This window comes from Nyctereutes procyonoides, unplaced genomic scaffold (assembly GCF_905146905.1).
Source record: "Nyctereutes procyonoides isolate TBG_1078 unplaced genomic scaffold, NYPRO_anot_genome, whole genome shotgun sequence".
NCBI lineage: Eukaryota > Metazoa > Chordata > Mammalia > Carnivora > Canidae > Nyctereutes > Nyctereutes procyonoides.
Genome location: NW_026575140.1, coordinates 65,536,731 through 65,562,145, shown reverse-complemented (window position 1 = coordinate 65,562,145; position 25,415 = coordinate 65,536,731). Strand labels below are relative to the sequence as shown.

Genomic DNA, 25,415 nt, shown 5'->3' with positions numbered 1-25,415 from the left:
CTGCCTCAGTTTCCATCATGCTCCTGTGAGTCAGGGTCTTTGGGTAGAAAGGAAGAGTCACACTCAGCCAGAGGGCTTTGCAGAAAGGTTACATGGGGACTGAAGCTGAAATTTGAGGGGCTTGGGGATCCGAGACGGCTCCAGGGCCTAGCCACAGGCTCTGCTTGCATCTCACAGCCCATGCTCTCCTCGTCCCGGGGTGCCCTTGATTCTTCGACTGGCTGCTGCTTTTCACATTCTCCGGTCCAGATCCTCATGCTCATGACCATCATGCAGGTCACATGATGCACCTCCGGCCCACCTAGAGATGTAGCACCTCCTGAGGGAAGGCATAGCGCTGGGCTTCCTGAACAGGGCCATGGACCATCTAGTTCAGCTAAAAGGGATATCACGTGGGTATGGCAGGTGCTGAGGAGGGGCTTGTACTTGCTTTCTCTGTGTGCCCACCTGTCCACTAAGATATTTGGTGTCTTGGCTTCTATGATGACAGGTCTCGGCGCACAGGCTCTGCAAAGACAAAGGTTTTAAAACCTGGCCGAAATGACAACTACCTGGGAAACTCTTCAAACTACCAAGGCCAGGCCATACCTCGACATTCTGGCTTAATTGGCCTGCGATCAGGCTGGGCCTGGGTTACCTCAAAGCTCCCCAGATGACTCTTAAAATACAGGAGGGGATCTTGGCCTGACTGCCCGGGCGCTGGGCACTGACTCCACCTGGCATATCTTTCCTACGCCCCACTCCATTGCATAAGGTGAGGGAGTGTTGGTTTTCAGGAAACCCTGTGGTTTGGGAGGAGAAGGCCTGCAGTCCTAGCAGAGACCAGGTGAGAGGGCTGTGCCTGATGCAGATGTAATAAAGCTTGTCTCTGGTGCTTTCCCACTTTAAAATTGCTTGGTAGGATCAAAAAGACCTTCTTTCCCTGGAGCTGTTTAGTCTGGCAATGGGAAGAGTTGCTTTTTATTTTTTGTTGTTTGTGTTGTTTAACTGCCCACTAAGTGTGGGTTATATACAAACACAAGTGCTGTAATATCCTCAAGCGGCTTAGATCTTGTTCGTGTGAACCTGCTCCCTTGCTCTAGCCACAGGTTTTCATGATGGCTGTTGGCTGGTCATGTTCACTGTGAGGAAGTAGGAGGAAATAGCTGAAGAAGGCAATGTGGAAGCCCAGAGAGTTTCTGAAAGGGAAAAGCAGCCTGGTTTTAGCACAACTGGCCAAAAGCAAGCGGAAGGAATTATGTACCTCTCTGTGCTGATTCTGCGATTATTCAGGAATACTTGGCTGATGACATCTTAAATAGGCATGCTTTAAAGCCTACCGTTTCACCTGAGCCCCTTCAATGTCCTTTAAGGGAGAAAGAACAAATATGATTATGCTTATTTTCCCCAGATATGATTATCCTTAATTCCTTATCTTCTCAAGGAGTCTCAAGACCATAGTAATGTCCAGGGGTAGATGTGGGACTAGAACATGGCTCTCAGCGGTCCCCCAAGGATGTGTGTTCTGTGGGTGATGTGATCTAGACACGGGACCATGGGCATGTGTGGAGAAGGTCAAGTTCAAAGGGAAGTTAGTACCTTAGCTTTAAGGAAGTTGAAGAGCAGTTGAGAGAACATGTGGGCAGAGATCTTTGCAGTGGCAGCGAGGGGGGTCAGACTCAGGGCCCCCAGGATCTCCAGCTGCCCTCCCCCGTCCCCTGCAGCCACACCAAGCAAGCACCCATCCACGTGAGCCCCAAGCGCTGTCCACACCATGCAGCTGTCCCTGCCGCGTCCTGCTCCTCGGCCCCCAGGTGAACACCCCAGGGTTGGGGGGGCTGCTGAGCTACTGGCGCCAGACAGGCCAGGGAGCTTGAAGACACAATCGCCAGAGGCTCCCAGCTGGCCTGAGACCATCTGTGGGTCTCTATTAAATCCCCTCAACAACCAGCAATTTTATTTAAATCGTGCCAGGGTTCAGATGGTGACTCAGGTTTTTATCTTTCCATTTTTAGGCTTTCAAACTGCAGAACTCTTTAACAGTCTGTTTAAAAAACAAAAATCAAACACTGTCGTGTATTTCATGTGTGGTTTTCTTCCTTTCTTCCGGATCCGGGCAAGGTATACAAAGGTGACTCTGGCCTTTGCCTATGTGGGGTAGGTCTTCGATGCTGGCTGCGTTTGCATGTGAGTTCGAGCTTCGGGGCTCGGGGCGGATGAGCAGAGGCCAAGCCGCAGCTCTGCTTCCTGCAAGTCATGGCTCTACGGGCTTGTCCTGCTTCCCTGCTGAGCGGGGGGCCGTTTTTGACTGTGGCCTTTCCCCGTGGCCACGAATGTGGGACGGCTCTGGCCACCCTCTTTGCACTCTGCCCTGCCTCCTGGGGCCCTCCCTCCTCAGGGACATAATTTGCTCCCTTATTCTTAGCAACAGCCACCCCCCCCCATACCATCAAAACGCATCCTTATTTGTAGGTTATAGTAGCACCGGCTCCTCAGAAGACAACTTGGAAAGGCCAATAAATTAGGTCATGTCTGTCCGCAGCGGTTTAATTGCCTTGCCACTGCCATCCAGGCAAAATTCTTTAAAAGGTTCATGAGTAACATATTCCCTCCAGGGTAGCTGTCTCCACCTTCAGAGCCACCCGCCCCCCACCCTCACCTGCGCTCTAGCTCGCATCCGAACCCGTGATGCCCAGCTCTGGCTGCAGCCCCCTGCCCTGCTGTTCCCCGCTTCCTCCCTGCATCAGCTTCTCACACCTGGTTCCTGGCCTTCCAGGTCCTTCAGAAGAGTTCAAGGGAACAAGAAGATATATCAACGTAACTTTTTATTATAAACAATTTGCATGTACCTAAGAACTGGCGAACAAGTGTTGTAAACGGCACGATTTCCAAACAGTGCTTGAGAGCAATTATAGTTTTATCATCAAAGTGATAAAAACGCGTGTCTCTTCTCAGCTCATCTGAGCTTCGTCTCTGACACTCTCTGGGCCACTCACAGGTGGCAGCCCTAAAGACGGAAGCTCCTCCACCTCCAGGGGCCAGGGTCTCTTGGGGAGGTAGCCAGGTCCCCACTTCTCCTCTGGCGTGGCTCCGCCTGCCTTCCTGGGATGCCTTCCTAGGATGCGGTAGTCAGCAGGACTTTTTTGTTGCGCATCAGTCAATTGTCAACCGTAGGTGTTGGGAGTAGCAGTATCACATCTGGCAGCTCCAGGAGGCCATGTCAGAGGTTCCCCTCTAGGGTGAGAGCCCCGTAAGATTCCCCCCCCCCCCCCCAGATCATGGATTCAACCACCCTTCTGTTGAGCAGCACTCATTTATTTAGCAGATGTACTCGAGATCCTATCACGAACCAGTCCTGGAAGTACAAAATGCTCTCCATGGTCTCTCGGTGCAGCAAGGGGGAAGGATTTAAAACCAGTGTATTCACTATCGTGTGGCAGACAATAAGCTAGCCACGCACAGGGACACAAAGGCCCTTTAACCCCAGTTGAGGTCTCAGGGAAGGCTTCGCTGGAAGAGATGAGGCCTGAATGGAGTCCCAAATGGGGTGTGAGGTGAATAAAAGTGGGAAGGGCATTCCAGATGGGGCAAACAGCACCAGGGAAGGTGCAGAGATGGGGAGGACTCTGGGGGGTTGCAGGCATCACCAGTAGTGGGTACCGCTGGAATACAGAGCGAGAGCCTGTGACTGGCAGGAGGGCTGACTCTCAACTGGAGGCCCAGGGGAGCCACTGGGATGCCTGGAGCAGCAGAGCCGCAGTCAGGGGTAGATGCTCTGGGTGAGGGTGACGCCAGGGTTAGAAGAGATATATTTAGGGGCCTTGGCTAGGGGTGAAGAGAAGGGCAGAGGGCTTAAGACGCATTTGCAAAGTTAAATCAGCAGGACTTGGGGCTCATTGGCTGGGGAGGGAGAAAAGTGAGTTACCGTGAACTCAGGTTTCTGACTTTCAGGAGCTTTTGGCATCTGACCTCCTGCTCACACTGAAACGGGGGTAGACTTAGGTGGACTTTGCACTCTGGAAGTCCAGGGGGCGGCAATACATCTGCATACTAAAGGCCACCAGCTTTGGAACTTTGAGATCCTTCATTTCATGATGTACTTTATCTCTCAGCAATGAAGATCAGGCTTAAGGCCTGTGACCAGGATTGGAGGTGACGAGAGAAGTGGGCAGGATTCACAGCAGAGTTCTGGCAAGGGAGCCTGGAACTTGTTCTCTGGCTCCAGATGGCGTAGCAGAGGACTTCTGGGTAGAAGCCGCCAGCAGCCACCCGACCGTGGAGGAGGGACTGACTGGCCTTCAGTCCCACCACGCAGGCAGGTGGAGGCAAACAGCCTGCCAGGCAGCAGGTGCCCAGGCAGCTGGAGGAAGCTGCAGGTGCCTTCATTTCCTCCCTGTCCGCTTTGGACTGCTGTCAGGAGCTTTAGTTCTCTCTCATTCTAAGCAAAAATAATTAAGGCCAACTGATAATTGAAATAACCTCCTCCCCTCCAAAAAAAAAAAAACAAAAAACAAAACTAAAACAACCCCACAGACACTTAAACTGGCTGTTACTCTTGGTGAAGTAGCAGCAAGTTGACTTTTCGGAGGTACCCTTCTCTTTGTATGGGGTTGGCAGCCAGTATCTCAACTCCAGCAAGTGGGGAATCCCTGCCATTGGTGTGCCCTACCTGCCAGCCTAGGGTGCTGGGGCTTTTGCTTTGGAATCTGGTCCAGTCACCAAGAGAGAGAAAGCCATCATTCCACCTTGTGTCACCCAACACCGACCAGGTAAGCTGCTGTGCACTGGGATGAAACCTGGCAGGTCATTTGGCCCTGGTATTCCAGAATTTGCTTGAATATATTGAATGTACATCTCTATGTTCAAAGTGGCAAGGCTGCATCAGCAGGCATGACGATAAAGGAAAAAAAATAGCTCTTTCCACGTTAATCGTGATGCGAGTTTACTTAGATAAGCCCCAGCATCTTTGGGGAATCAAGATTAGTGACATTTTCATTTCATTCAAATAAGAAATACTTGTCAAATATTTTGAGGACCAACTATTTACATGATTTATACAGTTGGCTATGATAGATCCAAAATGTAGAACCCCAGAAATTTATGATCTACTGGGGCAGACAGGGCATGACAATTTAAATAATATGCTGCACATGACCAAGTACCTAGTGAGTGGCACAGACGGTAGGATTTGGGAGTGAGAGAAAGATGGATGGGGGCTGAAATGAGGAGAACGTTCTTCCTTTGTAAAGAGACTGGCCTTGAAGGCTGGTTAGAGGGGGCTGTGGGGGAGAAGAACTCCTAACTGTGCCTTCTTATGGCTTCCGGCTTCCATAGTTTAGTTCTATGTAACACACTTAGAAACTTTAGCAGTTAGTCGCATAAATCTGCAATTCAGAAAGATTCCTGCCCATATTGGGAGCTAAAGTTCTAAAGAATAGGGTGTTTATGGGGAAGGGGGGGAACTGCTGGCTCCTGAGGATGGTCCTCACCCCGGCATTCCCCCCTCCTCCCTCCCCAGGGATCTATCTGCTCCCCTTCAGTTCCTTCTGCTATCTATTCACAAATTTTTTTAGCAGAAATTGCTAAAAATAATTTTTTAAACTTGCACATGAAGAGGGAGATTTATTTAGGTTAACTGTTATTACTATTCTGAATGACACCTAGAGAAGCACAGAATCATTTGTGATAAATAGAGGTTAATAGGTGCTAAAGGGTTATGCAGTGTCTTTCTCCCTATCTCTAGATTTTAGGTGAATCTGCTGAATCAAGGAGCAGCCACCCCATGTGTTGGTGTGAGTGACAGGCATGAGGTCACAAAAAGAAATCTTTGACTTCCCCTCCAAGCTCTGTTCTTTATATGAGAGCATAGGAAGCTTCCAGAAGACCTGCATGATCTTAGTATCGAAACTTCTGTCATGTATTTCTAAAAGAAATTGAAAGAATTTCAGGGTTTCTGGGATTCTTATTTATCACCCAATGACAGAGGACAGTATTATATATAACATATTAATAGATAATGATTGACCTCCATGAGTAAGCTTGGACCATTTCTCATAATACAAGGCTAGGAAATAAAATCTATGAACACTGAAACAAAACAAAAACAGGCAAAACCTATTCCTTCACTCCTATTTACTTCCTCCAACTATCCTCCTCCTCCCTTCTTTCTCTCTCTCTCTCTCTCTTTCCAAAGCATTTGATGTTTACTGAAGAAAGAGAGTCACTAGCAAGGAACAACAGCAGACTCAGACACTGCCCGCTCCAGTATACTCCAATATATTCCCATCTCTCTTTTAAGAACCATCTTTGTGGGACACCTGGTGGCTTGGTGTCCAGCGCCTGCCTTCCACTCAGGGCATGATCCCAGGGTCCCTGGATCGAGTCCCGCATCAGGCTCGCTGCATGGAGCCTGCTTCTCCCTCTGCCTGTGTCTCTGCCCCACCCCCTCTCCTGAATAAATAGATAAATAAATTTTTTTAAAAAACACCATCTTTGTGAATGCTTTTTCAGCCCTAATCCAGAACTAATCCCATCCTCCTTTATGATCCCAAAGCAAGAGTTGTAGTGTTCTATTATATGATTGTAATATAATAAGAAATATGTATATTTGATCCTTGTCTCTGGTTCCTGGCACAGAGCTTCTAAAACCCTGGGAATTTCCGGAGTGGTATGGGTGAGAGGACAGCCTTTTACTATTCATAATACACTCATTTCAACCATACCTGAGTCTACTACTCCTGGAAGTTGGAGAGTTGGAGTCAGAGGAACCAGTCCCATGATTAGAGGATTGGACCTGGATTAGCCCTACCCCCTGACCTCCCAGAAGGGATGAGAGGGGTGGGAGCGGGAAATTAATTTAATTAATGGTTAATGATTTAAACAATCATGCCTACGTAATAAAGCCTCTACAAGAACCCTAAACTATGAAGCTCAGAGAGCTTCTGGGTTGGTGACCAAGAATGCGTGCACGTGCCAGGAGGGTGGCATGCCCCCAACCCCATGGGACAGAAGCTCCTGTGTTCAGAACGCTTCTGGATCTTGTCCTATGTATTTGTTAATCTGACTTTTCATTTGTATTGTTTATAAATATCCTTTGTAATAAGTTGGCAATAGCAGGTTAACTCTTTACCTGTGTTCTGTGAGCTGTTCCAGCAAATCATCAGACCCAAAGAGCAGCCGTTGGGCAGTCAGTCAGAAGTACCAGACGCCTGGATTTGAGATTAGTGTCTGAAGTGGGGTCAGGTCTTGTGGGCTGAGGCCTGAATCTGTGGAGTCTGCACTAACACTTAGTGTCAGAAGTGTTGTGAGTAGAGAGACTGTTTTTTTTTTTTATTTTATTTCACTTTAAAGATTTATTTATTTTTGAGAGAAAGAGTGTGTGTGGGGAAGGCGGGGGCAGGGTGGAGAAACCTCAAGCAGACCTTGCACTGAGTATGGAGCCCGCTGCTGGACTCAGTACCATGACCCGCAAGATCATGACCTGAGCTGAAACCAAGAGTCAGACACTCAACCGACTGAGCCACCCAGCCTCCCCACAACTGTTTTTCTTTTAAGGGTCTAACGTGTCCTGTGTTATAACACAGCTCTTCTGTATATCTTTTCCCACTGTGAACACTTCCATTTCCTGGTATATCCCCAGAATCTTTATAAACGTAAATGCTCACTATAGTTGAATTGAATTCATTGTAGTTTTTACTCAGAAAACACTTTTTCCATCCTTCAGCTAAGTGCTAGCACTGAGCTAGATCACCGGACAAAGACCATGGTCAGGAAGGGCAATGCAAGCAGAAGAGCAGCTTGGGAGGGGTTGGAATGGTCGGCACCTAGCATTAATGAGAGGACGATGGGAGACAAGACCACATGGGTAAGCGAGGGGTCTGGTCGGGAAGAATTGAGTTTGACAGGTGAGGAAAATGAGGCACATGGTGTTACCTGATTGGCCCACGTAACAAAGAGATCAGAACCCATCATCTGACTGTCCCCACCATCCACACCCAGCACCCTCACATATATGCAGACATGATTCTATGCAGCCTAGCCAGTCTGGGGCTGTTGGCTAGGAAAATTTGAACATAAAGCTAGAGAGTGTCTATGACAACAGTGTCTGTGTCCTTGGGCTACACGGTACCTCTCTTTGTAGTTTCCACCACAACCTGGACAGAGGCAAGAGTAACAGGAGGCAAACAACCTAGAAAATTCAGTGCTTTGAAGACAACCTCAGCACTCTTCTGTGGTAGGTTGTAGCAGCCAATCTGAACCCCTGCTTGATGAACCCTGGACCAGTCTGTGAGCTACATTCAGAAGCAAATACCAGCAGTTACCAATTCTGATGCCCTTTTGGTCCTTTGCTTTGAGCTTCAAAGAACTAATATTTTCCTTGACACCTGGGTTAAAATAATAAGCAAAGGTGTTGAGCAGGTAAGTCATTAAAAAACACATATGCAATGAACAAATCAAATAATAGCCAACCTCTCCAGTAATTGACATTTTTAATTGAAAAAAAAACCTTTTTATTTTGTTTATTAGATACCAAGTTATCAAAGATTAATAAGAACAATAATGACCCATGTTGGCAAGGGCATGAGGAAATTGGCCCTCATATGGAATCTACTTGTTGGAGAAAAATTTGATATAACCTTTCTCTAGAGCAATTTGGTGATATATTTCATAAGTCACTAAAACATGTACATCCTTTGGCTCAGCAGTCCCAGCTCAAGGAAGTTTATGGGTTTGAACTATGTGCATTTCAACACTGTAGTTGGGAAAATTAAAAACAACTCCTCTATCCAACAATAAGGGACTAGGTACATATACTATGGAACAGAGATACAATGACAAGAAAATATTGATTAGCACAGCATTCTTAATATAATGCTAAGAGGGAATTGTTGGCTGCAGAACAGTATTTATAGTGTAAAAGCCTTTTTAAAGAATGTATCCATGTGTAAGTGGCGTGTTGAACAAACCTGACCCCTGGGATATTGATCAGAAAGCATCTGTAGTTTAGCCCTTAAATGCCACTGGATAAAAACATGAGCAGTCCCATGACTTTTCCACTCACTGTTAGTTGATAAAAAGCCTTTGGCCACTTGAAGCCGCAAAACACAGTCTCAATTTAATATGGTGATTAGATTGTCTGGTCCCTGATTAATTCCGACCTCATTCAGAGCAGCAGCCTTTCCACTGGCACACCCATGGCGTGCTGCAGTGAGAAGCCTGGACAGTGAGAAGGGATTTGATCCTCCCTTTCTTCCCACAAAAGCCTCTACTTATCTATCCCTCAGTGGATGAAGTGGAGAGCAGATGGGCAGAGAGGTACAAGTTTGCGTGGGCGTGTGGGGGACCGCCCCTGAAAGGTCTCACTTGACCAGGAAAGCTATAGGATGGCTTCCACACTCTCTGGGTTGGACAGAAGTTTACATTTGCCTCTTGTCTTGTGTGCCCGTGGCAGGTTTTAGACTCTTCTCCTTCAGCTTCCTGGATGAAAGAGTGTGCTGTCCCCTGGCTCTCTGTGTACCCCACCATGTCCCCAGCAGCCCAGTGATTCACCCACAGCCTCTTGCCACTCAAGTCTTTTGACCTCAAGCTAGCTCTAGTGGTGTGAACTTAAAGAACCCCACACCTCCTCAGCCTCTTCGAGGGCTCATGTCTCATCCATGGGACATACACAGCATTTCTGCCTGAGAAACCCCAGAACTGAGGACTGATTGCTGGCTGAGCAGCCTCCCTTCAGCCTCCCTTTGCTCTGAGCTACGTGGCACCAGCTTCTCAAACTTCCTCTTCTTGCACAAGAGTTGGACGCCAGGCAGCCTTTCCCTCAGACAGTAAGGAACATAGGTGAAGGTCTAAGGGTGGCGCTGTTGAAACTCCTCTCTCTAGACTCCTCCATCTGCCTCTACTCTTCTGGCCCAATGTGGGTAAGGAGACTCATAACCTTAACAAAAAGATTTTGGAATTTTGTTGTTGTTGTTAAGAACACTTAACACTTAACATGAGCTCTACCCTCTTAGAGTTTTCAGGGCATAATAAAGAGTTTTCATCTATTGGCACAATGTTAGTCAGCAGATCTCTAGAACTTACTCATTTATGCAGAACTGAAATTTTATATTTGTTGGTTAGCAACTCTCCATTCCCCCAGTCCCTTACTACCACTATTCTATACTTTGCTTCTATGAGTTTAATTGTATCAAACACCTCATGTAAGCAGAATCATTCAGTATTTGTTCTGAGGGGTCTGGCTCATTTCAATCAGCATAATGCCCTCAAGGTTCGTTCATGTTCTCACATTTGCAGACTTTCCTTCATTTTAAAGGCTGAGTAATATTCCATGTTATGTTTACACCGCACTTTAAAAATCCATCTGTTGATGGACATTTAGATTCTTCCTACACCTTGGCCATTGTGAGTATATTGCCACGGACATGGGAGGTACAGATACTTCTTGACCTAGTGTTTTAATTTCCTTCAGATGTGTTCACAGAATTGGAATTGCTGTATCATATGGTAGCTGTATTTTATTTTTTGAAGAACCTCCATACTGTTTTCCACCATTTTGCATTTCCATCGATAGCATACTTAAGGATTCCAATTTCTTCAGCCCTGCCAATATTTCTCTTTGTTTTTTTTCACAGTAGCCATTCTAACAGGTGGGAGGTGATATCTCATTGTGGTTTTGACTTGCATTTTCTTAATGATTATTGATGTTGGAATCTTTTCACATATGTCTTGGCCATTTGTCTGCTTTCCTTGGAGAAATAGCTATTCAAGTCCCTAGCCCATTTTTAAGAAAGATTTATTTACTTATTTGAAAGAGAGAAGGACAGAGCATGCAAGTGAGTTGGAGGAGGAGCAAGGGGAGAGAGAGAATCTCAAGCAGATTCCCTGCTCAGTAGAGAGCCAGACTTGGGACTCAGTCTCACTATCCTGGGATCATGACCTGAGCTGAAATCAAGAGTTGGACACTCAACTGACTGAGCCACCCAGGCATTCCTTGGTTTGTTTTAGTAAATCCTACCAAGCAAGTGCTCCTGACTGGTCTTCTCATAATTAGCTTGGAGGTGCGGAATCTCTTGCTTTCATGCCTCAGCTAAAACTGAGACAGGCAGGCTCCCAATGTAACATCCTGTTGTCCCTGCTTTAAAATGCTGGATGGACATAAGCACACACAGCAGGGTCCCTGGTTGTGGGGACTATGAGTGCTTTTATTTACTTTAAACTTTTCCAAATCTTCTGTATTGAGTGTAATTGTACTTTAATACTTAGGAAAAAAAGAACTTAAAATTGTATATTAGTAAATCAAAGCCTGTTTAATGGACATTTAGGGTTTCCTGTCTCAACACTGAAGAATTCCCTCATGAGCAGATTCCTACTCGTTGATTATGCTGGCTATCTTAGTTATGCTCTTTCAGGTGACAAGGATCACACAGTCGTTTACCTCCGAAGACAGGTGGCAATTTACTGCAAGTCCATGATGGAGCAGTAAGGAAACACAAGGAACAGCCTCACTCTGCATAGCCAGTGTTCGGAAATGGGATTGTTGATGAGAATACAGCTATATTCTGGTGCAGGTCCCTGGGGCTGGTAATCGGCCACAGTGTGGCTGCTCTGCCCTGCTTCTCCGAGTCACTTCCATTGCCACAGCTGATGTTCTTTTTGCCACTTTCCTCTCTGCCCCATGCCTCCAGCCTCTTCATGACTCTGTTGCCTCATGGCTTCTACGTACAGTACCGCATAACACCTGCCCACTATGTGACTCTCAGACTCTGTGACTTCAGTTTGTCTTACTTGTCATCATGATTTCAAGACATGTTGAGAGGAAGAACATGATTTAGTTGTTAATCACTGCCCAAAAGAGAGCACATCAACTGGGCAGCATTCCTTCTCTTGTTTAGTTTTTAGGTCAAGTGAATTCCTGGTTCCATTGATGAGGACCAGGAATCTGAAAAATTTTGGGTCACATGACCCAAAACACAACTACCCATGACCCCTTTTCTATGAGTGGGACAGACTCCCAATGCTTCAGAGACTGCCTGTAGGCTTGAAGAGTGGTCCATGGCTCCCAGACATACCACTATGGTTAATTCATTATACCACGTCCTATTTTTGGATATTAGCAATGAGAGTGGAGGTGCCAGAATGATTTAAAGCAAAACAAAGAACAAAATGATGAGGGAATCAGACATCCAGTTTTCTTTTTCTGTGCCAACCACTCTTTTATCCTACCTGAAAGAAAACAAACATTTTTGCTAACAAAGCCGAAATGATTCAAAGCTAAATAGATGATGACTTTTAAAATCTAAGGTCATTGTTAATAAAGACTAGTCCACACCTATATTCATAAACCAAGAAAACAGTTCTGTTCATTTCCACTTTTCTTCTGTGAAATACAGCTAGCATTACTGCTTCATTACACTGACATTTCGTTTTGAGAAATGGGTTGGTTGTTAACTGGTTGAGTACAATTCTGTACCTGTTTTTGATACACTGGGACATATTCATTTAAAGTACACAATAGCCTCTAATGTTACATTATCATTTTTATTGTATAATAAAGCTTTGATTAGGCTTTTTCTCCAAAGACCATTTAGATTTTATGTTAAAGCATTTAATACAGCATGAAGAATAATCTCAAATTTTATTGATTTTGAGCAAAAAGAATTTAAATTCTAGAGTCTGAAAGTTAAAATAATAGCAAATAACACATAACAATAATGCCAGTAAAATATCTTTTATAATGATGTTAGTTTTCCATAAATAAGTTACATAATTTGGAGTGGACACATGCATTGTCCTGCTAGCATTACTTCCTTTCCCCCAGGTACTGATTTTGTTACAAAATCATTCTGGGAGTACTTTTTTGGAGTTTGTTTGAATAAATAAATGTAGCTACATCTAAAGACAAAACATGATAAGCTCTTAATGGATGAGAAAATCCAATGTATACTATGTGTGTTTGAAATAACTGATCAGCAGTCATAATCCTAATGGTAACATTTAGTTCAAGGATTCAGGGAAATGTTCAAAGTAAAGTCTTTTGTAATGTGACTCTGCAGTAATTTCTGATGATGTGGAGTGTTGATTTGTCAGGTTAATAGATGGAGGAAAACAGTTTAAAACAACCCATCGTGATACCAGCTTGCTAAGGATTATTTCAAGGGTTAACTCTTAGGACCCCTGAGTGGCTCAGTGGCTGAGCATCTGCCTTCAGCTCAGGGCGTGATCTCAGTCCGGGATCGAGTCCTGCATTGGGCTCCCTGCGAGCAGCCTGCTTCTCCCTCTGTCTGTGTCTCTGTGTCTCTCACGAATAAATAAAATCTTTATTTAAAAAAAAAAAAGGGTTAACTCTTTTTGAAAATGTATTACAAACTGTGATCCAGACCAATGAGCCTTAACTTATGTCCAAACTTCCTTTGACCTCATTGTTGAATCCTGTGTTGGATAAATGATTTGCAAGTCCTGGACTTTCTGAATTTCCATTACCCTTGTTGGAGATGCTGGGACATTACTTTCACATTGGTGGAATTTAGGAGACTTCAGGGCATTTTCTCGCATTCTGTGCCCTGAAGCAAAGACTGAATAGCTATTTGTAATGCCTCTTTTTTTTTAGTCCTGGCTTGCATATTTGGTCAGTGTGTGGGTAGGGGTAGTGAGAGAGGGAATGCAGCATTAAGTTTCTTAAAGTTAAAGCTACTTTCAGAACATTGGATTTGAGTTGGTTTTCTAACATCAGTAAATTAGCATGGTACAAACAGTGAATTAAACTGAATACGATAAATGTGAGTATTAATTACAGTGAAGACAATGTAGTTCTGTCACCTTTCTGCCTAGATCTGGAATAAAGTTATAGGAGCATCCCTTTCTTTCAACCTTGTAGGATTGCCTAGATTCCTCAGAGACTGCTCCTCTTTCTGAATTTTTTCCTTGGCAAGGCATGTTTTAAGAATTGGCATTAAGTTGCCTGAATATGAGAAAAAATAACACGATCTGCATTCTCATTCATGAAAATGAAGGCAGGATGCACTAGATATACAGGAGTACAGTTCTGTCTTGTTACCTGATTACATAACTAGCAGCACAGAGGGTGTGGCAAAATTCAGGATGTAGTCGTCTTTGGAAAGAAGCTGTGAATAATATAATATGTAAGCAAATCCAAGATGCTGAGATCATAGGCTTTATCTAAGGATCAGAACTTATTGGCTCTAACCTGCCTAGCAGCTGTGCTAGTAACAGCCTCACAAGAGGGATTTATGTGCACATTAGCAGCTCCAAGTACCTTCCCTACACTGTAGAATCCTAACACACAATTTGCATTAATTTTTGCCTTACAAGTTTCTTTGGAAAGATGTCTGAGTGTCTGTGTAAAGAAGAATGAGTGGGGAGTATGCTTGGGTGGCTCATGTGAGTCAGTTATGTGTCTAACTCTTGATCTCAGCTCAGGTCTTGATCTCATGATTGTGAGTTCAAGCCCCATGTTAAGCTCCATGTCGGGCATGGAGCCTACTTAAAAAAATAATAATAAGTGAGAAGCAAAGGCTAAAAACTCTAGTTTTCAAATATTTAGTCACTGCTTGCTGTGTGTTCAGAAAGTCTGGCACTCTGGCTAGGGAGTTGATATTCCACTGGCATGAAAAAAGGGCAGAGACAGGCCATGTGTTGAATAATTCAGACTCCAGAAAATAATCTGTACTCACACTGGAATAACTCAACACATGTTACCATGCTGAGTAGTCGGGGTCTGAAGCTAGGCAGAAACCTTGCTCTTTTACTCTCCATGGGATAACCACAGGCTCGTTCTTTTGCATTTCATGGTTTCAATTTTTTTTTTTTTTTACTATGTAATGAGGATAGTAGTACCTACCTCACTGAGCCCCCGTGGAAGCACCTAGCGCAGTGGCTGTCAGGCAGCATATGCTGACCATTTAATCCCAGGCCACTGCTTGCCTCCAGAAGGGTGTGCCATGTGCACGCTTCCCATAACATTCAGCAGCATCTCGAAGGTGCTAGATATAAATAACCCCAAATGTTATCTTATCTTCATTTTCTAGAAAGATATTGTCAGTTTGAATCTGGAATTGTAAATTTTCTGGAATCTGTGAGAGCCCAGACATACCTAAATATGGATTTGTTAACCGTGTTCTTAAATAGTAGGCTGTACCCCCTTGAAATATTAGCAAAAGCATGCTTAGAATCATTAGAAGTGGGAAAGTACCCTTGGGAGCTTCAAATTCAGACCCCTTATTTTATAGATGAACAAATACAGGCCCAGAGAGAAGAGTGTCCCAAATTCGTATTCATTTGTTCACCTAGAATTTATGGAGTCCCCGCTCTATGTCAGACGTCATTCCAGAAAACAGGACAAGCAAAGTCCTTGCTCTCGTGGATTTTTTTTGAGTGGGGCAAAGGGGAGATAAATTGACCAAAAAAAAAAAAAAAAAAAGCAAATAAATGAAGGTGTTTCCATAAGAAGATTAATGAGATTAAGACAAGTAGACCAAGTAATTTGATAGCAGGTGTGGTTGGAGGAAGGGATTATTTCTGTTGGAGGATCACAGAAGGCCTCTCTTAGAATGTGACATTTTAGCTAAGGCCTAAATGATACAAAGGAGTGGTCACATGATAAAATAGGCAAGAATATTGCAGTTTGAGGGGAACAGCAAGTGCAAAGCCCACTGGGGACCAGATTGGCTTTCCAGAGGAGCAGAAAGAAGGCTAGCTGCTGATTAAAACAGGAGGAGGAGGTATGATAAAACTGGTAGAAAAGGCAGAGGGCCAGAGGCTGTGCAGCCCTGTAGGCCCATTGAGTTTGGAATTCTAAGTATGGATGGAAGCTCCTGGCTGGAGAGATTTAAGCCTTTGTCTCCAGACTTCCCTCTGTGGTTTTAAAATATCACTCTGGCTGCTATGTGGAGCCTGAATGAAGGAGGAGCTAGAGTGGATGCAGGGAGACAAGGAGGGAGTTCCTGCAGTCACCCAGGTGAGAGAATGTGGTGGTTTGGGCCAAGGAGGTGGCTGTGGAAATCCCATTGCTTGCTAGCTACAAACTCTAGGAAGGCTCAGAGCTGTCCCTTTTGTGTACTGATTAATTTCAAGCTTCCAGAACAATGCCTGGCACATAGTAAGTGCTTGAAAAATACTAGCTGAATCACATGTATAAATACTTACTTTCTGAAGTTAGACTGGAATCCAGGATGAGATAAGTAAATGTGTAAACTATTCTCAGTTCAAGGACACTTGCCTTATGAAAGTTTAGAAAAGTAAACCATGGGGATTCCTGGATGTCTCAGTGGTTTAGTGCCTGCCTTCAGCCCAGGCCTGATCCTGAAGACTTGGGATCGAGTCCCACATCAGGCTCCCTGCATGGAGCCTGCTTCTCCCTCTGCCTGTGTCTCTGCCCCTCTCTCTCTCTCTCTGTCTCTCATGAATAAATAAATAAAAGCTTTAAAAAAAAAAAAAAAGAAAAAAGTAAAGTAAACCGTTTTAGATCTTCTACTAAAAATATGCAAAACTCTTAGCAATCGTGTTCCCAACCCTTGGCATTAGCCCGTGCATTCACGGTGGGGTGAGGTCCATTCCAGTGACTGGCGGTGAGCTTACCCAGTGTGGTCCTCCTCTCTGAAATCTTCACTGCAAATTAGTTTTCTAGCTACTGGGCCATTAAGTGCAATATGGAGGTCTGAGAGGAGCAGGGAGGGCCCCAACCGAAACAGTTGATGCTTTGGAATTTCTTTACAGGGAAATAAAGACCTGAAGTGTGATTCTCTTTACTGCTGTCCACGTCTGTTTTGCTGGGGAAGGTGATACACATTACACCCCCACTCCTCAGCCAACAACACATTTCACGGATCCCACTAACTCAGCACTTCATCCTGCCAGGCCTGGGTGTATGGGCCTTCCATGTACTCATTCACTTAATCCTTGCCAAAACCCCGTGAGATATGATTACTCCTACCCCCACTTTGTAGATGAAAAAAACTGAGGCTCAGAGAAGTGAACATCACAAGGCTCGTAAAGATGAGGTACAGCATTCAAACCAGACGGTCTGACTTTTTAACAAAGCATCTCAGCATTTTAATTTCCTCATCGGTAGAATGGAATATTATTTACCTCACGGTGTTCTTACCACAAAATTAAATTAACTAATACATGTAATTATGCCGGGCCTTGGGTGGCCACCTGTGTAAATGTTAGCTGGGACTAACTTTCCCATAATATTCTTAGGGAAAAATCATTTTTTGCATACACGATTTTAATTTGTGTGCAGGATCACATCTCTTACTTATGTCAAATATTGATTGAGTTGCTCCACAATGATGGCATAAGTTTGTAGAGCTCATTCATTACGCCCAAAAGTTGAGTAACTATGTATTGATTAGCATGAGTCAGGAACCATGCTAGGCCCTGGAGTTAACCAAGACAAATGAAAAGTAGTCCCTAGTCCCCAGGAAGCTGACAGCCTGGTGGGCAGCCAAACAAGTACATGACAAGTCATTCAGTATAATTTGAAAATTGAGGGGTGTCAGTGGGTGCCTTCCCAGGTGGCGTGGATAAAAGGTATGAATGAATTAAAAAGAGATAAGATTAACCTAAGAGGACAGAAAAGCCCTGATGGTTGGCTACATGAGGAATTGACCCTTAAACTCCGAGTCTGGCTTCAGAGTGGACAGCCAGCCTTCCTACAGCACCTTCCTTAGGGTGGCTAATGGGTAAGAGATCACTCACTGTGCTCAGACCCCGCTTGGCAATGATGAGTCTTACTGTGACTTAGATTACTTATTTTTCCCTTCTGTTGTGACTTCGTGTCCTCTGAGAATAAACATCCAGGAAGTTTATAATGGCCCATTTAAAGAATACAGAAAAAAAAATCGTCTTTTAATCTGTATTAGGCAATCTCAATCACAGCCATTCAAGGAATTTAAATGGGTTTTGTTATCGAGTTTGGCTGGAAAACTGGTGCCATTATTTTGTGGCCACTCCTTTAGTTCTGAAGGTTTGTTGTTTTCATTGTTATTGTTGCTTGCTTTAGTTCATTCCTTTTCTTCATGTGAACTTCCTTCTTCCAGACTTTGGTTTAACTATGGTTAAACCTCTATGGTTTAACTTCACTGTCAGCAAGAGAACACATTTTCCAAGACAGACACCTACCTGCTTTTTCTAATCCCAGCCTCTTCCTGAGTTTTGGCTATGGATTGAGCCAAACAGCAAGCTCTGATGTCAGAGACAAAGGCTGTCAGGAAACAATCTTTTTAGAAAAGCAACCAGAAAGAGGACAGGCCAGGCCCTGGATTGTAAAGCTGTTGGTGTGGGCTAGGAACAAGGGCTTTTGCTTTCTTTACTTCACATCTTCCTGGCTGAAAGCTCATGATAGCTTTCTACAGCTTTCCCTAGCAGATGAGCGATAAGAAATCTGTACCTGGAAGTATCACCTTTCTGGAGCATAAAAACAAAGGGGCACACTTTCCTGAAATGACTTTTCTTGGGGTTTCAGGGTTTGGAAATTGTCCTTAGTGGGACAGACTGATCCAGCTTCCATGGTGACATTAACCTAAGGTCCGAGCTCTGACTCAGGATACAGTTCCTGCCTAGTGTACTCCATTTGTGCTTTCCTGTGTGTTATGGTTGCTGGGCAATATGAGACAAAAAAGTATTTGAATTTCTGTGTGGGAGGAGAACTTTAATGCTGCTTTGATCTACAATCAAGCGACAAATCCCTTTTTACAGGATTCAGTTGAACAGTTTGTTCTAGGTTTCGCTGATGACAGAACCTGTAAGACCAGAGTAGGGTGGGGGATTTGGGGAATATTTTGGCTAGAGGTCCTGGAAGCCAAAAGGAGAGGGTTGGTAGAGATCAGCTGCCAAGCTGTCTGGAAAGCAGAACGAGGTGTAATAAGATGGCTCGTGTACAGGAAGGTCAGTTGTGAAAGAAAATGATGTGTACAGAAGCCAAGGCAATAAGGAAAGTAGAGAAAAAATGCACAAAGACAAATTGATGGCCTCAGCAAGAGAAGCTCTTATGGGAGCAATTTTGAGAAATATTTGAGATCTTTCAGACAAGAAAATGGAAGGTATAATTCCTGTCTTCTGGTTTAGGGGACTTGCTTGCTCTGAACATTTGTCCAGCCGCTCTCTTCTTCATACTATTTGTATTCTCATCACTACCTTTTTAAATGTTAAAAGTCACTTTGAGCTTACTTCTATTGATTAGTCACACTGTTTCTTAATAGAGTTGATGGTACCCAGAGGCAGTGAGAGAGAAGGTTTAGGTGGATAGGGGCTTGAGAATCAAGGCCTGAGTTTTCATCCCAGAGCAAAGCACCAGCCTGCCGGTGGGCTCAAAGGTGTCTCTGTAAATGAGGATATTGAATCCTAATGCAGCCTTGTGAGGATTAGTAATAACAGTTACAAAATCCTGTCGAGTAGGAGACAGCATCTGTTGTTATTACTGATTATTATTATTTTGCCTGAAGATGGAGAGATCAATGAGATTATAAGGCCCTCTTCAGATTTATAAGATTTCTTAATGATTTAATTCTGATGTAGGAATAATGAGCCTTTTCATTTCACTGTATGTTTTCAACCAGAAGATATCTTTAAGATTATAAAGATAATAATTGGGGGACAGCCATTTGGGTTGCGCTCAGCTGGGTGGCTCTCCTGGTCCTGCCTGGGGATCTCTGCATCTGGAGGGGCTCAGGTGCCCACACTCATGCGTCTGGCAGGTGGCGATGTGCCCCACTGGGCCCGTATGAGCATGCTCTCATTCTCTGCACCAGAACCAAGATTCCCAGAGGCAGAGCTGAGGCTGCAAGGCTTCCTGGGGCCCAGACTCAGAAGTCTGATGATACCTCTTCATCACTTTCAGTTGTTCTGAGCCCAAGGCCAGCCCAGATTTGAGGGGCAGGAGGAGTGACAAAGTCACAGGGCAAGGGAGCCGATGATCAGGGATATGAGGAGTTGTGGAGACCTGCCCCCATCATCCAACCCCCTTTGATGAAGGAGATAAACAAAGCCGAGAAAGTCACATATTTGACCCAGATCACCCAGAGAGAAACCTGACCCTCCTCCACTGCTCTTTGTAGTATGGGAGGAAAGCAGGGGGGTGGAGGTGGAGAATGGGACCTAGGGGGACAGCTGCCACTCACTGAGCACGTGCTAAATATAGGTAGGTAGGTCACCATGAAAATAAGATGACCTGGACCTGCTGGGAAGAAAGGTGAACAAAGAAAAGTGAGTTGCAGAGGTCTTCAGGGGCACAGCTAGGGAAGACAAGAGGAGAGGGCAGCTGGGATTCACTCCCCAAGGATGGAGAGTCCATCAACAGAGGAAGGAGTCCCAGAGGAGCACACTCCGTTTGTAGGCCTCGAGTGGCATCAAGGCAGCGGCAGGCTGAGATTCCTGTGCGTGAAGGAAGAACATGTTGACTTGGAGCAGAGGGCTGGGACTGTGGCTCAGCAAGAAAAGACCTGATGTGGTTGAGTCAAGTTAATCAGCCTGGGGGTGGAACAGGCTACAAGTGTAGACAACAGTCCCTCCTGATATGTTGAGTCAAGCTGGACCAGCCAAGCCAGCAAGGTGTGCACTGGTAATTATCCTTGGTGTTCTGGTCTGTAACCCTGTGTTCTCCTTGGCGAAGAGCAGACGGCCTGTCCCAAGTGGCTGCCCTAGTATGGAACAAACCAGCACAGAGGAGGGAGGGCCCCAAGGAAGGCTGGCTATGAATTTGGTTGAATTCCACTCACAAACAAAAGTTCTTGCTCAGACCAAGTCTCCCAATGGAGACTTAAAATGCTGTCCTTTGAAGGTTCACATATCTTTATGTTAAGGTGCTTTGCTTGTTTATTTTGTAGTGTTGAGCTTTGGTATATTTTTTTAAGGAAATTGATCAGTCTGAACTGCCGGGTTTACTGTTGTGTTCTTTTTAGTACAAGAAACTCAGTCAGGGGCACCTGGGTGGCTCAGTCTGTTAAGCATCCGTCTTCACCTCAGGTCTTGATCTCAGGGTTCTGGGGTCAGCCTCGCATCAGGCTCCTGCTCAGCAGGAAGTCTGCTTCTCCCTCTTCCTCTGCCCTCCCCCTCCTCGTGCTCGCTGGCTCTCTCTCAAATAAATAAAATAAAATTTTAAAAAAGTAGCTCAGTCAACCATTATAAAAGTACTGACTGTGTTTTATAGGACATAAGACTCTGGTATAAAGGATAAAGGAGTTGAGTTACAGGTACCCAGGGAATTTAGACTTGTATGCCGTTCATAACCTCCCTTCCTGGGTTATCCTCACTTGGAAGGCCAGAATTGTTTATGTTTTACTTCCTTTAGGAATAGGTAAACACAATGCCATTTTTTTTACTACCTGACCCTTGAATTTTCAGGCTCTTAGCTGTACATATTCACCCAGTTATCAGCAACCATGGAATATTGCTGCTTTAAAAGCCACTGAATTTCTTTTAAAAAAATATATATTTTATTTATTTATTTGAGAGAGAGAGAGAGAGAGACAGTGTAAGAGAGTGAGCAGGAGAGCACAAGCAGGGTGAGCAGCAGAGGGAGAAGGAGAAGCAGACTCCCCACTTAGCAGGGAGCCCTATGTGGGGCTCCATCCCAGGACCCTGAGATCCAAGGCAGACGCTTAACCAACGGAGCCACCCAGGCCTCCTGAATTTCTTTTTTTTTTAAAGTTTATTTATTTATTTTAAGTAATCTCTACACACAATGTGGGGCTTGAACTCACAGCCTGAGATCAAGAGTCTCATGTTCCACCAACTGAGCCAGCCAGGTGACCCAAAAGTCACTGAATTTCGTAAAATCATGCCCTTTCATATATCTGCATGTAATTACTGTCTGCATTTCATTTCTCATTGTCTTTGGGGGGCAAATATTAGCATAAGCACATCCACAGATAAAGTGTGTTTTACCTCCTTTAGCCCTAATCAGAATGAAAGTCATAAATCTGGGGAAAATAATTAGAGTATTATTAAAAGTATTTATTAAAAAAAATAAAGAGTTTGTATTTTATTAAATATGCCTCATTCCAGTGAAAGACTCTCGGACATTGATTCATAAATTGATAAATACCCTGAAAGTATTAAATTCAGAAAATAAAAATACTCGAAAGGATAACATCTAGTCTTCCTAAGGTGCCAAGCGATCATCTTGTACATCTCTGGCTTGAGGAATATGCTATTGCCATTGTGAGAAGCATTTGGTATAGTGTATAAAGAATCACAAAAAGAGGGTTTTTTTTTTTTTTTTTACTCTTTGACTCAATAATTCTACTTTAATGTCTGTCAGAGGCACGGTAAAAATAGAAAATGCACAGTGGTATCTCTTATAGCAGTATTTTTTTTGTATGTTTTTTTATTGGAGTTCAATTTTACAGCAGTATTTTTAAGGCAAAATCTTAATGTTCTTCACTAGAAGAATAGTAAATAAATTATGGAAATCATACTAGCTTGAATATTATGCAAATATTTAATGATTGCTCCAAAGATGACTGGTGGTAAAGGTGGTAACATATAATTTTTTTTTGACGATTGTTTGTCCCTCCTCTATGAATGGCATCTTCCGTGCACCTATGTGAATCAGAAATTGAGGAGTCTCTGTTCCCTATAACCTTGACATGTCTCTGTTCCCTACAACCTTGCCAAATTACTTCATCACTTGGTGGGCACTTGAGGGTATATTTCATCTGCTAAGTAGCTCTGAAAACTTTCTACTTTTCTTCTACTTCACCACCACCACCCTGGTCTAAGCAAATACCTCTTTGTCCTGAACCCTACAAGTACCCTGACCATGGTCCTCTAGAATCCTCTCTCCACCTACCTGTAGCTAAGATATTTTTTCTTTAATTACCGAAGTATATGTGTAGCATTATATTAGTTTTAAATTAGATGTACAATATAATGATTCAATATTTGTATACACTGCAAACTGATCACCACGGTAAATCTAGTTAACGTCCATCACCACACATAGCTACAACTTTTTTTTTCTTGTGATGGGGATTTTTAAGATTTACTCTCTTAGTAACTTTCAAATATGCACTGCAGTATCATCAACTATAGTTGGCATGCTGTACATTATATGCCAGAACTTACTTATTTTATAACCAGAAGTTTGTACCTTTTGACCTTTTTCATCCATTTCACCCACTTCCCATCCCCCACCTGCATCAACCATCAATCTGTTCTCTATGTCCATGAGCTCCATTTGTTGTTCTTTAAATTCTACATATGAGTGAGATCATATGGTATCTGTTTTTCTCTGACTTATTTCACTTGTGTAATAGTGTCAAGTTCTGTTCATGTTGTCGCAAATGGCAAGATTTCACTTTGAAATCTTATGACTGAATAGTATTTCATTGTGTGTATACATGTGTGTCTATAATTGTATTTGTACTGTATTATATGTATATATTATATAATATTGTATTTTTTATATATGGAATTAAAATTGTATTTGTATTGTAGTTTGGTTTTCCATACAATTACAACTTCAGAGATGCATATACTTTTTGAGTTAGTGTTTTCATTTTCTTTAGATAAATACCCAGAAGTGTAACTGCTGGATCATATGGTAGCTCTTTTAACTTTCTGAGGCACCTCCATACTGTTTTCCATAGTGGCTGCACCAGTTTACACTCCCACCAATAGTGCACAAGGGTTCCCTTTTCTCCACATCCTAACCAATACTTGTTATTTCTTGTCTTTTTGGTAATAGCCATTCTGCCTTGTGTGGGGTGATATCTCATTGTGGTTTTGATTTGCATTTCCCGAACAATTAGTAACTCTGAACACTTTTCATGTGCCCTCTGGCCATCTGTATGTCTTCTTTGGACATTTTTCCAATTCCTCTGGCCATTTTTTAATCAGATTGTTTGGGTTTTTTGCTATTGAATTGTATGAGTTCTTTATATATTTGGTAATTAACACTTAACAGATATATGATTTGCAAACACTTTCTTCCATTCAGTAGGTTGTCTTTTCATTTTGCTGAAGATTTCCTTTGCTGTAGAAAGTTTTTAGTCTAGGATGATCTTTTGAAAATGTCATACTGCTGCCAGGTCAACAATGCATTCTCACTGCTGCTGGACTAAGTGCCAAATTGCTCATCCCAAATGCTCACTGTATGATCTAGCAACTGCCTCTCGGCTCTCCCTGATGGTTAGTCAGTTAGTTGTCTCTTTGTCCACACTGGAGCCAGGCTGGCCTTATTTCAGCTCCTTGCTTCTTTCCTTGGGGGCACTTGCTCTAAGGCTTGGAAAGTTCTCTTCCAGAACCCCCTAGCTGCTACCCCTTCATCCTTCAACCTTCAGGCTATGTGTCATCTTCTCAGGAAAATCTTTGCTGCTTCCCATACCAAGTTCTATGTTACAAACTCTCCTAACACCTGTTTACTTTTCTATTGTTTGTCCCCATAGGGTGTAAATCCTGTAAGGACAAGGACTTGACTTGTTCACTGCTCCACTACCTGGAGTTCAAACATGCATTGAATGAGTTAATCACAATCACCACTCTTGTTTACTTTACATCTGTATTCTTACCAGGCTTGGATCTGTATCTCTTATTAGATGGTGAGTCCCACGGGGTGGGAACTATGTCTGCTCTCTTTAGCATTGTATCCCTGCATGCATCCTAGGAGGCCTTCTACAAATGTATATTAAATAAATTGTATTACAACCATATGAAAAATCACACCCAATGGTTAAGAGTGATTGCGTTAGGACTGTGAAAACAATATGGACTTATAACTTTTAAAATGGTATGTGTTTGTATTTTTATGTTTCAATAACTATATAAACATATGTATAGGTACGTGTGTATATGTACATAGGTATATAAAAATACATGTGAATAAAATTTTTGTACAAATAAAAAAAAATTTTAAAAAGGACTGTGAAAACATCATTGATTTTTTTCTTTATCTACAAGAAAAATTGTAATGAAAAAACCCCAATATAAAAATTCACAAACAAAAAGAAAAAACAGATTCATATTTTGTATTTACTGAATAAACATAATTAAAAAGTTAAAAATAGAAATAATACCTATAATTATTCTGCCCTAAGAGATCAAGTGTTCTGATTTGTTTTCCCCAGTGTGTCATTGTGGGTGAAGCATTTTACATAGCTTGGAATAGATAAAACATGCATTTTGTGTTAGCTACTTCGTGCAGTATGCCATGCATTTTCCCAGGATGCTGCATTGTCTGCATAATTATTTTTAGAAATGAATTAATGTGGAGGGGGCTGCTTCTTCAAGATACATTTCCAGAAGTAGAATTCAAACCATGGGAGTATTCCCATAGAGGTACGGATTTCTGATTTCATTAGCCAGGAGTTGGAAAAGAAACAGGCTGTGATGGATATGAGTGCCAGTATGGAATGAGCACTTGAGGTGAAATGAAGTGTGATTATTTTCAAAGAGTCAATGTTACATCAAGCCTCTAG

General features: G+C 43.3%; 2 protein-coding genes across 7 annotated transcripts in view; both read left to right on the top strand.

Annotated features, from left to right (window-relative positions):
* Positions 1-25,415, top strand: part of CUNH11orf65 (chromosome unknown C11orf65 homolog) — a 177,098-nt gene that overhangs the window by 32,587 nt on the left and 119,096 nt on the right. The gene's annotated exons all lie outside the window — the stretch shown is intronic.
* LOC129496601 (protein O-glucosyltransferase 3) overlaps positions 1-25,415 on the top strand; it is a 117,419-nt gene that overhangs the window by 32,585 nt on the left and 59,419 nt on the right. The window contains exon 1 of one of the 6 annotated variants that reach the window (XM_055304715.1): positions 2,685-2,796. The exons of the other annotated variants lie outside the window; for them this stretch is intronic. The gene's annotated coding sequence lies outside the window, so the exon portion shown is untranslated. Of the gene's footprint in view, positions 1-2,684; positions 2,797-25,415 lie in introns of those variants that run through there. 6 annotated transcript variants of the gene reach the window in all.